This window comes from Piliocolobus tephrosceles, chromosome 6 (assembly GCF_002776525.5).
Source record: "Piliocolobus tephrosceles isolate RC106 chromosome 6, ASM277652v3, whole genome shotgun sequence".
Classification (NCBI taxonomy): Eukaryota; Metazoa; Chordata; class Mammalia; order Primates; family Cercopithecidae; genus Piliocolobus; species Piliocolobus tephrosceles.
The window spans coordinates 127206425-127223742 of NC_045439.1; the positions used below are offsets into that span (position 1 = coordinate 127206425).

General features: G+C 42.4%; 1 protein-coding gene and 1 long non-coding RNA gene across 2 annotated transcripts in view; one reads left to right on the forward strand and one right to left on the reverse strand.

The window, feature by feature from the left end:
- The window catches only part of PCSK6 (proprotein convertase subtilisin/kexin type 6), a 193525-nt gene that overhangs the window by 146082 nt on the left and 30125 nt on the right, over window positions 1-17318 (forward strand). The window lies entirely within an intron of this gene.
- Window positions 13299-16328, reverse strand: LOC111527349. Its single transcript, XR_002726634.1, has 3 exons — window positions 16158-16328; window positions 13868-14024; window positions 13299-13782 (listed from the first exon to the last, which is right to left on the reverse strand). It is a non-coding gene; the product is annotated as an uncharacterized LOC111527349 (long non-coding RNA).

Genomic DNA, 17318 nt, shown 5'->3' on the forward strand with positions numbered 1-17318 from the left:
GCTGTACTGTGTTGTAGCTGATCACGGAGTGCTGTACTGTGTTGTAGGTGATCACAGAGTGCTATACTGTGTTATACCCTTAATATGTAGAGTGCTTACAGATCACTAAGAAATATTTAAATAATATCACTAAATAGACCAAAAGCCTGAAAAGCAATTCATAAAGAAAACATACAAATAACCAGTAAACACAAGATATTCAACATTTGTAGTATCCAAATAAAATATAAACTAAAGACCAGGTGTGGGGTGTCTCACGCCTATAGTCCCTTCACTTTGAGAGGCCAAGGCGGGCGGATCACGAGGTCAGGAGTTGGAGACCAGTCTGGCCAACATGGTGAAACATAAAAATACAAAAATTAGCCGGGTGCAGTGGCGTGCACCTGTAATCTCAGCTACTTGGGAGGCTGAGGCAGGAGACTTGCTTGAACCAGGGAGGCGGAGGTTGCAGTGAGCTGAGATTGTGCCACTGCACTCCAGCCTGGGTGACAGAGTGAGACTCCGTCTCAGAAAAAATAAAAATAAAAAAATATAAACGAAAACACAAGAAGGCATAATCATGATAGAAAGCCAACAAGCAGGAGTTGCAGAGATGGTAGAACAAATGTGTGAAACGAATCTATATGGCATTCTGCACTGGGGGCCATGGAGTGATGTGATTTAAAGAGTGGAAATGCAGAGGCAGAGGAGCCTGGGTCCCATGCTGGCTCCACCAGTGACGGGCTGGGAGTCCTGGACTCATGACTCCCTCATCAGTGTGTTGCCAGCGCCTGGTGGACATGAAATTTCTCACGCAGCCTGTGTAGGTTGTCGCAGGAGCCCAGGCTCCTTCTCTCCCCTCTCCCTACCTGCCACTGCAAGTGTGTGTTTTACCGCAGTCTTTAGGAATTGGTGCCTTTGCTCTCTGGGAAAGTTCCAGCCTGGAGAAGCTGGTAGAGACCTGCCTCCATGCCTTTGAGGAAAATCCAATTGGCTGTGACCTCTGCAGAACCCAGGAATTTGGAATCCACTGAATCCAGGGTTGCTGCGCTGAAGGCAAAGCTGGATTGCTATCAGGTTGGCTGGCCCTAAGGAAAAACTCTTCTGACTTTTGAACTCAGCAGGTACATTTCTGTTCTTCCTTTCTTCTTCTTAAGCAACACTTTTCCCAAGAAAAACAAACAAAACTTTGCTAACCAAAAGCTTTGTGTTGAAACTGCCAGGAGGAGATACTAAGCCAAGCATTGCCTTGGCTCCTCAGGACTTTCACAGGCCCCAGGGGCAGAGCCATTTAGGAAGTTCCCACAGGGCTTGGCTTTCTTTGGAGCTCAGCCCAGTGCACCTGACTCTACCCTGCGCTTCTGTGGAATCCCAGCTTTGCTTCTCTCCTTCCCAGAAACCTGAAAGTTGAAGCCGAGACAGGATCAAGGAAGGTCTAGTCAGAACTGTAGTGCTTTTGCCAGAACTTGCAGAATAAGCTACCGGGGTATAGATCAGTTATGAAAACCAAACCTGACCCGCTATCCAGTCGACTTGAGCTAGAGGAGCAGGAGGATGGCGGGAGGAGACCAGGCTACCACAGACACTGGAGCCCCTGAACGGGATTTGAACCTCAGGGTGGTGTTTTGGGTGAGCGCAGAACAGAGCAGCTCGCAGGTGTGGTCCGAGTTCAACTGGCCACTTCCTGGCCTGGTCACAGAACCTCTCAGTCTCTGTTTCTGCACGTGTATGGTGGGAATAATAGTTTCTGACTCAACAGACCTGGGGAGGTTCAAATGGAGGAAGGTTTCACATGAGCAAATCCTTTATGAGGAGTTTTAAAAGTTTCAGGATTACGATCTTTGTCCATAGTGCCTATGATATCGAAAACACCAAGAAGTGTTTCTTGCTATTAAGTTTCCTTGAAGCCAATTACACATGTCGGTTGCATATCAAATTCTGTAGTTCTGCCTTGTGCTGTGACAGAGTCTCTCACAAAGGTGATGCTACACCTTTGGAAGACTCCAGAAAGCCCAGGGAAGCAGGTTATTTTCAAACATGACAGTTCATGCTTTATACCTCGAAACATGTATTTTGATGATGTTTCACTCCATAAATGTTACACTGGCCCCATTTTGTGTCTCCCCAGACTGGCCCAGCCCCGCTGTCGTCGGGCCTTGCCTCTTGCCCAGTAGAGAGATCTAGCCCTCACTTCCTTGCCTCGGCTCCCCCAGCCTCCCCTAGCCTCCCCCACATTGAAGCCTGGGCATTGGAATGGCTGCTGACGTTCCCACCAGGGAGGAGCGGCAGAGGCACAGAAGTCCGGTCCAACCCAGCAGGACCTGGGGGTGGGGTTGTGGCTTTTCTCTCCACTTCCAGGTGAGGCTTGGCATCTTGCCTCCCCAGCAAAAGCTGCCTGGAGGGGGCAGGTAACACAACCCAGAAGGAAAGTTTACCCAATGAAAGGAGATAAATAAAGTATATGCCCTTCCTGTCTGAGGGCACATTGGTCTCACAAGACCTGTTTGGAAGACTTCCCCTGGCTAAGCAACCACCCTGTTTTATTGTGAAGCTGCAGCCAGCTTGAAACACAGCTCCTTCCATTTGTCAACCCTATGCCCTTCCTCCTGCTGCCCTCCACTCCTGTTGCCCCGGGATTGCACTTCCCAATAAAGCCTCAACCCATGGGCTTCACTTCGGACCCTTGTTTTCTAGGGAACGTGGACTAAAACATATCTTCAGGTGGCAGATTGAACAAAAGCTTTGATAATCTCTATGAAATACCGCAGAGGGATAGATGACCAAAGGCATCATGTTTAGAACTTTGGTTGCCTTTGGAAGTCCAGAATTGGATATCTCAGCTCTCTCCCCCGAAGGCTCAGCACTTTGAAAGTGGCTAACAAGCAGTTGTTGATTGACTGAATGAATGCATGTGCATGCAAGCATGAACCTTGTTTAAATCAAGAGCTCATATAATTTTAACCAGTTCTGTTTTCAGCTGTGTTTAATGAAGGGGAAGAAAGTAGTCTCTTCTGTGTGACCATGTTTTCCCTTTATTCATCCTAAAAAGTTCCATGAATTCTTAATTTCCTTTCAGTGGCCCCTTCAACAATGTTTTTTTTTTTTTCCCAAGAGCATAACTGTTCTCATTTTACTGCTAGCAGTCTTGATCTGTGTTTTATTGACATCTGTTTCGAGCTAATCTTCATTTCTAAGATAAGAGTTGAGATTTTGCAATCTGTGTTCGATGGCTCAATCTATCTTGTGCTTGATGCTAGGAAGGAAGACAGATTTAAAGCACATGCCTTCTGTGCCAGCTTTAAAGTTTGTCACTAAACTCTCATTTCTGGAAAGTGCAATTATAGAGTATCACTCCCACTTCCTTGGAAACAGAACTGAAGAACTTGGCACAGTCTCCAAACAGTCACCATACACACTGTTATCAAAAAGTTCCATTTTTAACCCCATTTGCATTAATATTGCAGTCAATCTCTTTACCTCCTTTCTCTTTCATGGGGCCATTACAATGACGCCTTTCCCCAAAACTCTCCTCGTTTGAGGAAAAAAGAAATATGGATCCCCACTTATCTTGGGGAGAAATGCAACCAACTGCTGCTGTGCACATTTATGAATCACAGCATTGTTTAGTCAGTTCTGTATCTCCAGTAGAAAGCATAACAAAAATATAATCTTTGTCTCACCTCATAGCTAATTTTTGCAAATAAAATACTAAATATTGATGAAAATGAAAATGACAGATCTGAGGAGGAGGGAGAGCTCTCTTGAAATCCCTTTCCCAGATTTGCCCTCAGTTTTAGGAATGAGGTATGCTCTGGCATTCCTGCTGCCTGCACAGTTCAGCATTCCGGCAACCAGGTTCGCCCCAGAATAGATGAGTGTGTTTGATTTTCAAACATTTGACTTCATTACTTATTTCCAGAAACACATCAAGTTCAAAACCATGTCTCCACAGGCATTTCTACTTGGTCTTTTTCTCCCCTGACATTTTACAGAATCCTAACTGTGCTGCATATATAACTTGGTCTTTCTTTTTGTTACCTGCATAGCAAGCACGTTTCAATGTCATTAAATATCCTTCATAAGCAGCATTTTATGGATTTTTATAATACTTTACCAATGGAAGTACCATAATTTATTTAAGTATCTCTCTGCTGTTGGACATGTAGATTGCTTTTCATTTTTTCCTATTATGAGTGGACAGCTTAGTACAAAAAGCTTTCTCCTGAATTTAAAATTATTTCTTTGGGATTATTTACCAGAAGTAAAATTACTGGGATAAATAAGAGGTGGAAACCACAGATATGCCTACTTTTGATACATATTGCCAATTTGCTTTTCGAAATAGTTGAACTGATTTGTAGTCTTACCGGGAGTGGGCAGTTCTGGAGGAGATAGATGATATCCTTCCTTAGCTTACATTGTGATCATTACTAACAAAGGTGAACCCTTTTTCAAATGTTTGTGCACTGTGTTTTTTCTTTTGAAAATTGCCCTTTGTGGCGCAGTGGCTCACGCCTATAATCCCAGCACTGGGAGGCTGAAGCAGGTGGATCACCTGAGGTCAGGAGTTCGAGACCAGCCTGGCCAACATGGCAAAACCCCATCTCTACTAAAAATCCAAAAATTAGCCGGTCACGGGTGGGCTTCTATAATCCCAGCTACTCAGGAGGCTGAGGCAGGGGAATCACTTGAATCCAGGAGGCAGAAGTTGCAGTGAGCCGAGATTTTGCCACTTCACTCCAGCCTGGGTGACAGAGCGAGACTCTGTCTCAAAAAAAAAAAAAGAAAAGAAAAGAAAGAAAATTCTCTTTTCTGTCTTTCCCAAGAGTTCTCAGTGTTGCTATCAAGCTGATAAGTATGTAATCTATGTAAAATATTGGTGTAATAACCCTGTGTGTGTCATAGTTCATATAATATTTTTTTCTGGCCTGCTGTTTCACTTTTGACTTAAAAATAATTTTAAATTTCCCCTCCAGAGTTTTGATAATTATTTCCTTTTTTAAAAAAATGTTCCAATTTGTTTATGATTTTATTTTCTTCATAATCTGTTTGGCTTTTTTTTCAGTCTAAATATTAATGTCTCTAAAAACTAAATAAAAGATATATAAAACTTTTTTCCTAAATTGCTAACAAACTACTCCAAAACAAAGACAAGATCAAAATGTTAAAAGATGTTGTGGACCTTTATTTCCAACAACAGAGAAGACAAGTGTCTTGAAATCTCCCTCCCACAGAAAAGAATTGTAAATGTTGGTTGAAATGTTCACAGCCAAAGAGGTGAACGGAATCGTGATGCCGGCTTTTGCTTGAGGGCATCTGCTGACTCTGGGGAGCCCACCTAGCAGACCACATAACACTGGCACCTCAGGGGCACCCAAGAAAAGGAGACACAGACAAAACTGTGTAACTAGAACCCACAAAACAGGTGCTTACAAACAAGTCCGATAACATCAGTAGTTTCACTAAAGGCATATAGACTCATTGCTCCCCTTGAGAGACAAAAGTTGTCATATTGGATTTTTTTTTCATGTATTTAAAATGTATTTGGAAGGCCAAGGTGGGTGGATCACTTGAAGTCTGGTGTTCAAGACCAGCCTGGCCAACATGGTGAAACCTCGTCTCTACTAAAAATATAAAAATTAGCAGCTCATGGTGGTATGTGCCTAATAGTAGTCCCAGATACTTGTGAGGGTAAGGCAGGAGGATCACTTGAACCTAGAAGGCGGAGGTTGGAATGAGCCGAGATCACGCCAGTGCACTCCAGACTGGGCAACAGAGTGAGACTCCACCTCAAAAAAAAAAAAAAAAATAGAAATAAAAATAAAGTGTTTTCTGTAGTGTCATGTATATTTCATTTACCTACCAGATCCATTCTCTACTTCTTCACCCCACAGACTCCCTTGCCTGTGGCTTATAGTTGAGTTCAGTCAAGGGGAGACTCCAGCAGGAGAGTGGAGGGACAGAGGAGATATTTATTTATGAGTTAGTGATTCTCCAGTCCTTCAGCAGCCAGCACTCCTCACGGTCACAGTTAACCCTTACCTTGCTTGTGGAGCAGTAGTCCCAGGGACCTGACCGTCCCTTCTGGCTTTGTTACCCTCTGCTCACACCTTTGTAAATAGTCTACTTATGAAAGCCTCTTTGGATCATCCTATTTTAATTATGCTGTCTGCTTCCTGCTGGGACTGACTGTTATAACTATACACAAGAAAGATACCTAAAATTTAAGAAAACAGAAGAAATAAAAATAAAGCAGATGGGAAAAGACATACTAGGCAAATAATAACCCAAAGAAAGCTGGTGTAGTTATATTAACATCAGGCAAACAGAAATGTCATGGCAAAAAGCGTGTTTTGGAGCTTTGTATGTAGCTCTATGTATGTATCAATATGTAGAGGGTCTATACATATTGATAAAAGGTTTAGTTCAGTTCTAAAAGTTCCACCTCTAATCTTTCATGCAATTTATAACACAGCCTTAAAATACATAAAGCAAAAACTTTTTAAAACTACAAAGAGTGACAAACACACACAGGAGGGAGAAATTTAGCATACCTCGCATATATTTGATAAAACAGCAAAAATTCATAAGAACAGAAGATGCAAATATCTCAATTGACAATTTAGGTCAAATGGACATATTGGAACACTGTGTCAAACAACAGAATAACACACCAACCTTTTTTATTTTTTTGAGACAGAGTCTCATTCTGTCGCCCAGGCTGGAGTGCAGTGGTACAATCTTGGCTCACTGCAACCTCCGCCTCCCACATACAAGCGATTCTCCTGCCTCAGCCTCCTGAGTAGCTGGGACTACAGGTGTGTGCCACCACACCTGGCTAATTTTGTATTTTTAATAGAGATGGGGTTTTACCACGTTGGCCAGGCTGTTCTTGAACTCCTGACCTCGTGATCTGCCTGCCTCGGCTTCCCAAAGTGCTGGGATTACAGGCGTGAGCCACCGCACCCAGCCAGTACATCAACTTTTCAAACACAGATGGAAGATTTATGAAAATTGGCCACATGTTGAGCCATTTGGCAGGCTTCAATGTATTTCCAAGGATTGGTAGCATGTAAACCCTGTTCTCTGACTGTTCTCTGACATTACACTTAAGTTAGAAATCAAAATCAAAAAGATAATTAGAAAGTTTCCATACATTTGAAAATTGAAAAATACTTCTAAATAATTCATGTGTTAAAAGAAAAAAACATAATTTATATTAGAAAATATTTAAAACTGGATAATAAAAATACTAGATATTCAAATAAGGAAGATACAGCTAAAATAGTAGTTAGACAACTTTATGGCCGGAATTGCGTATATCAGAAAAGAGAAAATCTGAAAATTAATGTGCTAAGCATTCAACTTAAGATGATAGAAAAAGACCAACAACATAAAGAATGAAGAAAGAAGGAATTTTTAAAATAGCAGAAATTTAAAAAAATAGAAAACAAACATATGTAGAGAAAATTAAAAAGCCATAAGCTGGTTCTTGAACGAAACTAATAAAATTGATAAACTTGTAAGTAGACCAAGGAAAAAACTGAAACTATGTGATTTCAGGAATGAAAAGAACATGGTTATAGATCCTGTGTACATTAAAATTATGTGACAAAGGAATTTTAAATGAACAAATTCCAAGAAAAAATACAACTTAACAAAACTGACAGAAGTTTACATAAATTTAAAATTGTCCTATTAAAGAAATTGATTCTATAATTTAAAAGAAAACTCAAGGCCACAGAAATTTACCAGCAAATTCTGCCAAACACTTAAATGGAAGAAATAACGTCAATGTTCCATAAATTCTTCTAGACAGTAGAAAAAGAGGGAAACAGTCCCCACTTCGTTTAATGAAGCCAGTGTTTTTTGTTTGTTTGTTTGCTTTTTGGAGACCGAGTCTCACTCTGTTGCCGAGGCTGGAATGCAGAGGTGCGATCTCAGCCCACTGCAACTTCTGCCTCCCAGATTCAAACAATTCTCCTGCCTCAGTCTCCCAAGTAGCTAGGATTACAGGCACATGCCACCACACCCAGCTAATTTTTGTACTTTTAGTAGAGATGGGGTTTTGCCATGTTGGCGAGGCTAGTCTCCAACTCCCAACCTCAGAAGATCCACCCGCTTTAGCCTCCCAAAGTGCTGGGATTACAGGCATGAGCCACCATGCCCAGCTGAAGCCGGTGTATTCTTCATACCAAATCCCAACGGCACATATGAGAATGGAGAATTTTCAGCTAATCTCACTCAAGAACATAAATACAAAACTTCTAAGCCCAATGTCAGGAAAACTAAATCCAACAGTATTAAAAAGATAAAATACTCTGTTCCTCTTTTCCTGCCTTGTTTTAGATTGATCAAATATTTGTCAGTATTCCACTTTATTTCGTCTGTTGGCTTTTTAGCTGTACTTTGAGTGGTGCCCTAGGGATTACAATATGCATCCTTAGTTTATTACACTTTACTTAGAATTAATATTGAACAGCTTTACACTTCACAAATAAAAGGATCTAATAGCAGTGTAATTCCATCCCCCTCCTCTTCCTCATTTGTGCTGTAGTGGTGGGTGTTTTACATTTTACTTCTGTGTTTGTTACAAACTCCTTCTTGAAACAGTGATATTATTTTTTGCTGTAAGCAATATTTTTTTTTTTTTTTTTTTTTTTTGAGACAGGGTCTTACTCTGTTTCCCAGGCTGGAGTACAGTGGGTGCAATCTCAGCTCACTGCAACCTCCACCTATTGGGTTCAAGCAATTTGCCTGCCTCAGCCTTCCAAGTAGCTGGGATTATAGGCACGCACCACCATGCCTGGCTAATTTTTGTATTTTCAGTAGAGACAGGTTTTTGCCATGTTGGCCGGACTGGTCTTGAACTCCGGACCTCAAGTGACTCACACACCTTGGCCTCCCAAAATGCTGGGATTATAGGGGTGTTGTCTTTGAAATAAATTAAGGAAAACAGCTACTCTTCGGTGTGTTTACTGACATATTTACCATTTCTAGTGCTCTTTATTCTTTCCTGTAGATCTGAATTTTCATCTGGTATCATTTCCCTTAGCCTGAAACACATCCTTTACCATTTCTCATCAAGCTGGCCTTCTGGCAATGACTTGGTCAGCTTTGTTTTCTTTGAACATGTCTTTACTTCAACCCATTTTTGAATGGTATTTTCACTGGATATAGAATTCTAGGTTGGGAGTATTTATTCCAGCACTTTAAAAATACCAAATTTTTAGGCCAGGCACCGTGGCTCACGCCTGTAATTCCAGCACTTTGGGAGGCTGAGGTGGGCAGATCACCTGAGGTCAAGAGTTCAAGACCAGCCTGGCCAACATGGTGAAACCCCATCTCTACTAAAAATACAAAAATTAGCTGGGCGTGGTGGCGCGCACCTGTAATCCCAGCTACTTGGGAGACTGAGGCAGGAGAATTGCTTGAACCCAGGAGGTGGAGGTTGCAGTGAGGTGAGATTGTGCCACTGCACTCCAGCCTGGTGACAGAGCAAGACTTAGTCTCAAAAAACAAACAAACAAACAAAATACACTTTTGGCCAGGTGCGGTGCGGCTCACACCTGTAATCCTAACTCTTTGGGAGTCTGAGGCGGGTGGATCACCTGAGGTTAGGAGTTCAAGACCAGCCTGGCCAACATGGCGAAACCACATCTCTACTAAAACTACAAAAATTAGCTGGGTGTGGTGGTGGCACCTGTAATCCCAGCTACTCAGGAGGCTGAAGCGGGAGAATCGCTTGATCCTGGGAGGTGGAGGTTGCAGTGAGCTGAGATTGTGCCACTGCACTCCAGCCTGGGTGACTCCATCTCAAAAAAACAAACAAACAAACAAAAAAAGGAACATTGGGAGAAGCACATAAATGCCTTAAAATTAAAAATATAAGTCAAAAATTCAAAATTCAGTAGATATGTTAGAAGATAAACTTGAGGAAATCTCCCAGAAAATGAAAGAGTGGTGGGGGAAAGACAATAAATATTAGACCCAGTAAGAAATTTTGTTAAAAGAATATTGGGAGGTCTGGGAGGGAGAGGGAGCACATGAGTATGTGGAAGATAGTGTAAGAGAACTGAATTCTCAGCTTCCTAGGTGAGACATCATTAGACAATGTCTAACATCAAGAAACTAGGACAAAACATGTGAGTATTTTTATCTAGCAATGTAAGGGTAAATACCAGAAAAATTAGCTCAATGTTAAAAAGAGGCGGGGAGTCAGGGGGACTCCAGGAGGTAGAATGGAGTGAAAAAAGGACTACTTTCTTTGTTATAAACCTTGTAAGAGTTTTTGACTTTCCAGACAATTAATTCATTACTTTGGAAAAGCTGGAAAATCTTAAAAGATAGAATGACCTTATAGATGCCATTAAGAAAAGTGCTGTGTTGTACATTGTACACACAGGTGATCACTCTTTCCTGGATGGATATTTGTTTAGGATTCTTCGATCCTTTTCCTGGCATTTAAAATACCATCTTTCAGGGTTTTTGTGGCTGTAGGAGCACAGGGAAGCCTTCCATCTCCCCTTTCTTAGCCTGGGTCTGAGAGTTCATGTGTATATGTATGTGTGCTCAGGTAAGTACATGTGTGCAGGTGTGCGTGTTATGGGTGCCTTGTGCACACATGTACATGTGCATACATGGATGTGTGTGTACATGGGGAGCACACATATATGTGCTCTTTTTCTTATCCTCCTTTCCAAGCCATTCCTAAATTCCTTTTTATCTTTCTCTTGCATAATGTGAACTTAAAGTGTACTTTTAATAATATGCTAAATCTATTGAGTAAAGGTTGATATTTCTGTGTGTGTGTACATATATATATATATGTAATATACACAAAAAATTACTGTGTGTATGTGTAATTATAATATATATATTTTTTGAGACAGGGTCTTGCTCTGTCACCCAGGCTGGAATGTAGTGGTGCAATCACAGCTCACTGCAGCCTCCAATTCTTGGGCTCTAGCAATCCTCCCAACTCAGCCTCCCAAGTGGATAGGACTATAAGGGCACACCAGCATGCCTGGCTAATTTTTCTATTTTATTTTTTGTAGAAATGGGGTCTCACTATGTTGCCAGGCTGGTCTCGAACTCTTGGCCTCAAGAGATCCTCCCACATCAGCCTCCCAAAGCTCTGCGATCACAAGTGTGAGTTACTGTGCCTGGCCCGTACACAGTATTTTTAATAATAGCTTCATTGAGATATAATTCACATACTGTGAAATTCACCCCTTTTAAGGAGTAAATTATGGGAGTATTCAATATGTGAATTATAGGGACGTTTTTGTATATTTTTATAAATGGGTGGAAGTAAGCCTTTTTTATTCCTTCCACCCAAACCTCTGCATTAAGCTTTGTAATTTGAACATAGCCATGGGTGGCTAGTTCACTGAATCTCAAAAGGCAAAAACTTCTACTGGTGTTTTAAACTGAAACATATTTACGTGATTTTTCTAGGGCTCTCTTACTTCACTGTGTTTCAATTAAGGAATTTCTTCCTGCATATTTTAAGTATAGGGACGTAGGGGGAGAATTAATTAAACTATATTGTTAATAACTTCTCTTATAGCCAAGAAAACCCAGGAATCCAAAAGCATTAGCTCAGAGTCCTTAATCTAATAGAACTTTCCCCCACCCCTACTTGCTTTGTCTCCGATTATAAATTTCCTTCTCAAGGATTTTAATGCTTAACTGAAAATGCCAGGCATAGAAAAGCTTCATTACTGCTGGTACTTTCGTGTTGGCAAATTCAACCATAGTCTCCCCTTAATTCTGGTTCTTTCTTTGCATAATGGGAATAATCCTGTTTGTTCATTATGAATTTAATTCATTGAGGGGAAATACCGCATTGAAGATAGTGAATGATGATAAAACCATTTATTGGCAGCCTCAGATGGCATTAGCTGGGGATTATCCTCTGCCTCTCACAGTGACATTCCCCTGGCCTTCGTTGTTGACATCTGGAGGAAGCCTGCTGGCAGTGCTGACCCAAGTGTTTAAACAGGTGGATTTGTGATTCTTCTACAGGCTCAGGAATCTGAGGGTGAAAAATTCGACTGGGCATCTTTCAAGACCCCCTCCCTTTAGAAAGTAAGGAACTCATGGTGCTAGTTGGGTTTGTACAACAGTAAACTTGAACAGCCTTGTAGAGTATCTTAAATAGTAAGTAATACATTCTTGGTAAGCGGTTGGCCGAAAGCAGGGCCAACATTCTAAAACCCGACTGCCTCTGGGTGGCAGTTCTGTTGAGTATAGACCCTGGTCTGGCCTGAGGTGTCCCTGGACGCATCTGCCTGTTCTTCCTCCTTGCTTCTTCTGCACCCATGTGGCTTATCTTCCCAAGGAGAATGTGGCCTCTTGGGGGTGACCGAGTGTGGAGGGGCCGGCCTGGGGAGCTTGTCCTGGCACATGTGCTGCTGCTATGGGGGGCTGACACTGTGGACTCGGTGAGAGGAGGTGGATGCCTCCTGAAAACTAAAGCCTCCAAGAAGCTCATTCCTGTGTGTCTCTGCCTGAAGTCTGTTATCCTAAGTCACCCACCGGCATCTGACCCTCCTGCCTCAGTTAAGCTTGGGCTGTGGTTTGGAGAAGGGACTGTGTAGAGGGGGTAATTCTTGTAAAGGAACTGATTTGCCCAGGTGGCCTGTGGTCCCTCACCTGGCCATTTTGCAGTCAAGCCTCATGGGACACCAAACACTGTGGAGGGATCATGTGGCATTACAGTTCATGTTAGACATAAGTTGGCATTACAGTTCATGATAGACATAGAGTTCAAGATAAGACATTAACAGTGTTGTCACCTGACCTAGTGGTTCCACTCTGGGGACTCTATTGGGAAAAAGTAATCCAGACTGCATCAAGTAATATTTATGGCAGATTTATGTATTTCAAAAAAGGGAACTGGACTAAACGTTCTGTCATAACCTGTCATAAGAGGTTGTTAAACAAATGGTCACATTCACGGGGTGAAGTATTTTGTTGTCAAAAAAAAAATGTTTTAATGGATTTATTCATTCAGCAAGCATTTATTGAGTACCTACTATGTGCCCAAAACTTGCTACACACTGAAACTAATGCACCAAACAAGGGAGACATGTTCCCTGCCCCTGTGATACTTCTAGGCTGAAGGGAGGGAAAACAACGAACAAGAAAATAAATGATGCCAAATGCGATTAATATGATATAATGCTAAGTGGGAAAAGAAAGAGAAAACAGGGTACTGTGTGTTTTCAACTACGTGAGAAATACACATGCATAGAAAACGGCCCAGGAGGATATATGACAAAAGAGTTATAGGCAATTTATTTTTATTTTTTCTTTAAATATCTCAACATTTAATAATTTTTATTCTAACTGGGGAAAAAAATAATTTTAAAAAAGAACCACACTTCAAATTTATGCCATACACTTTATGCCATAGGTATGGAATTCTTATTTTTACATCTTCCGAAGGCAGGAAAACCAAAGTGACTCCCTTGGTTGAGGAAGCGAAAAAAGCATTTAAGTACTAGAAAAGGGAGATAGGCTGGGTGCAGTGGCTCACACCTATAATCCCAGCACTTTGGGAGGCCCACGGATCAAAAGGTCAAGAGATAAAGACCATCCTGGCCAACATTCTGAAACCCCACCTCTACTAAAAATACAAAAAATTAGCCAGGCGTGGTGGCATGCACCTGTAGTCCCAGCTACTCGGGAGGCTGAGGCAGAGGCAGGAGAATCACTTGAACCCGGGAGGAGGAGCTTGCAGTCAGCTGAGATCACACCACTGCACTCTAGCCTGGCAACAGAACGAGATGCCATCTAAAAAAAAAAAAAAAGGAGATAAATGTCTCCAAAATTACCATTGTCTAAACCTTAACCTTAGGTCAAGTGTTGCAAATTGCACCTATTAGGAAAGGAAATGTCTCTTTTGGAGGCACATATAGGAAGGGGTTGCTTTGGGGCCCACTGCTTCTTCCCTGCTGGCTTTTTTGGAGTTCCCAGCTCTCAGATCTGCAAATTGTTAGCTCATTGCCTGGCTCCTCATAGGCTCTCATGAATATCTTGCAGATAGAGAGACAGAACAAAAATACAAACCATGTGTGAACAAAACACCACTTCATTCTACTGACCCTTGCTACGAATGCAGCTAAGATCTGCTTCTATGCATCTTAGACGTCTCATCCGTTGTTCCTAGCAAATGTCTTTGGTAAATTTCCAAGTTTGTAAATTGCTTTTAATTTTATCAAATGAGAAATTTGTCTTGCTCTTAATTATGTGAAAAGGATGCTCAGTTTCTCACATAATGAGAGAAATGCAATGTTAACCTTTCTGAGTTATCGGATTGGCAATGTAAGCCATAGCTCCAGGCTGCAAAGGAGCCCATTCCTTTTGACACCCAGTTTTACCTCTAGTAATGTAGCCTACAGGTACACATGCACACAGCTGAAATGACATGCGCAGTAGATTTCCCTTAACGGACAGCTCCTGTGTGTCAGTCTCTATTCTAAGTGCTTTATCATCATTAAGTCATTTAATCTCCAAAACAACCCTGTGAGGTAGACATTTGGAGACATTATTATTATCCCCACATTACAAATGAGGAAACTAAAGAACAGAGATGAAGTAATTTGCCCAAGGGTCACATTGCTAGTAGGGGCAAAGCCAGGATCCAGACCCTGTTGTTCCAGGCCCCTTGCTCTGCTCACCTCAAGTAGTTGCTCCCTGTTTGAACAAGGATACAGCACTATTTGTGTAGTCACGTGCTGCAAAATGACATTTCCATCAATGGCAGATCCCATATGCAATAGCCATTGCATAAGATTCTAATGTCATATTTTTACTATACCCTTTTTCTGTTTAGATATGTTTAGGTACACAAACGTTTATTGTTGTGTTACGGTTGCCTACAGTATTCAGTACAGTACCTACCATCCTGCACAGGTTTGTGGCCTGGGAGTAGCAGGCTGTACCCTGTAGCCTAGGTGTGGAGCAGGTGTACCATCTGGGTTTGTGTAAGCACACTCTGTGGTATTCACACGACAACAAAATCACCTGCATTTCTCAGGTGGTATCCCCATGGTTAAGCTATACATGACTATAATTGCCAAAGTTTATAACAACCTAAATGTCCATTAGTAGGGGATTGTTTAAGTAAACAACACTACATCTATCCCGTGCGGCCATGGAAGAATCAAGATACACTGTTAGTGGAAAACTCAAGGTGCAGAAAGTGCTAGCAGGTGCGTTACCAAAGAGGATGGGGGAAACGTATATTCATATTTGCTTGAATAAGAATAAAATGCTTCAGAAATGATACACAAGAAATGGGGAACCAACGTTGCCCATGGGGAGGGAGACTTCATCATATGCACTTTTATACTTCTGGATTTCTGAGCCATCCTTGTATATTACTTATTCAAAAACAAAAATCAAAACCCTGAGTACTACTGCTTTTTAATGGGGTTTTTTGAATATACAGCCACTTTATTCATAGATTTTTAAACATTAAACTTTTAAAAAGTTTTAATGTGTATGTATGAACAGGTAATATATGCTGTGGTTTTAACAAAAAGTCAAACAGGCTGGGCATGTGACTCACACCAGTAAATCCTACACTTTGAGAGGCCAATGTGGGAGGATCGCTTGAGCTCAGGAGTTTGAGACTAGCCTGGGAAATATAGTGAAACTCCTTCTCTACCAAAAATACAGAAATTAGACGGGCATGGTGGTGCACACTTGTAGTCGTAGCCACCTGGGATGCTGCAGTGGGAGGATGGCTTGAGCGTGGGAGGTTGGGGCTACAGTGAGCCGTGATCATGCCACTGTACCCCAGCCTGGGCAACAGAGTGAGACCCTGTCCAAATACATACATACATACATACGTAAAGTCAAACAGAGAGTGCAATAAAAATGAAGTCTCTCTTCCGTTCCAGTCCAGCCCTCTCTCCCTTCCCATGAAGCTGCCTGTCTGCTGGTTCCCTGGAAATTCTTGCTGCTCTCTTTTTCCACACAGTGCACACCACTGACCCTGAGTATAAGCAGCCCCTCTTGTTTGTGCTGCCACAACTATATCTGAAAATAAAAATCCACTGTTAGTGAGCAGGCCTTTTGTGTGTGTGTTTGGAGACATCATCTATAGTTGAAATAAACTTCAACTCAAATTATAGCTCTAGAGCCCTTGGTCCCTGTCCTACCGTCATTACACCCCCACCGTAATCGCAGTTCACCACTTGGTAGTTAAAGTGCTCGGATTCCTTTGTGGTTGGAATATGGCTATAATTGGATCCTAAGGAGTTGAGGAGAGTCAGAGGTTCCTCACCAGGGCTTGTTTTCTGCACCTGCAGCAGTGAGAACAACTTCCTGTGTTGCTATCACCACACACATAGGCTAGGTTAGGAACTGTGTTAGGGAGGGGAGCTGCTGTGTGTCTAAATGAACCGAGCCCTGTGGAAGACTGCATGCTAGAAATGCTGTGCTGGGGATGCTGTTTCATGTAGAAGGGCCTTGCTTACCACTTCCAGCCCTGGCCAGGCCAAGGGAGGCTTGGGCAATACAGAATCTGACTTGGGGCAGTGTGGAGGCTCCAGCCTTTTAGAACCTAGTACTTAGCCAGTTGGGGCTATGGTTAAAATGAGACAGGGCTGCCACATGCCACACTGTATAAATGGGTCAGTGTTGAACCTCATTTCGAATCGCACCAGTGGGGCCAGTCCTGCCTGTCTTTCACCTGCCTGCCCACCCACCCGGGATGGTGTGGATTACAGCCTAGGAGCTTATGGTATGAGGATGAGCAGAGCTCCTGTTCTGGAATTTAGAAACGCTAAGAGATTTCCAGAATTGGAACAAAAGGTAAAGTTGTACTGACAGAGGGGCCCACATTGCAGAAAAAGTGCATAGGCAGGTATGTAAAGACAGACGGGCTGCCATTCAGAGCCAGTGGGTGGAGCAGTGAGCACGGGCAGAGGTAAGTGTTGAGAAAACACAGTCAACACCAAAGAATCAGAGCAGTATTTTTCCTCCCTGAAACCATTCTGATTGCCAAGAAACCCCGTGGCAGGAAAGGAAGAGGAAGCAGGGATTTTTCAGCTAACAGAGACATTGAACCGGCAATGGCCCTGTCCCCAGCTTGGGTCGCAGGAGACAGTCATGAGGGCCCACTGAGGGGGTTCACAGCTGAACATGTGTATGCATGTGTTTCCTGTTGAGCCAATCCAGTTAGAAACAAACATTGAGAGGCTGGAGCATCTGGGAGCCACGTCAGCGTGAGCAGCTGTCCTTGGGCAGGTCACACTAGCCCCTGGCCCCCTCAACTATGTGGGGTGATGACCTTCTAAACAGTTACCCTGCTCTGAATT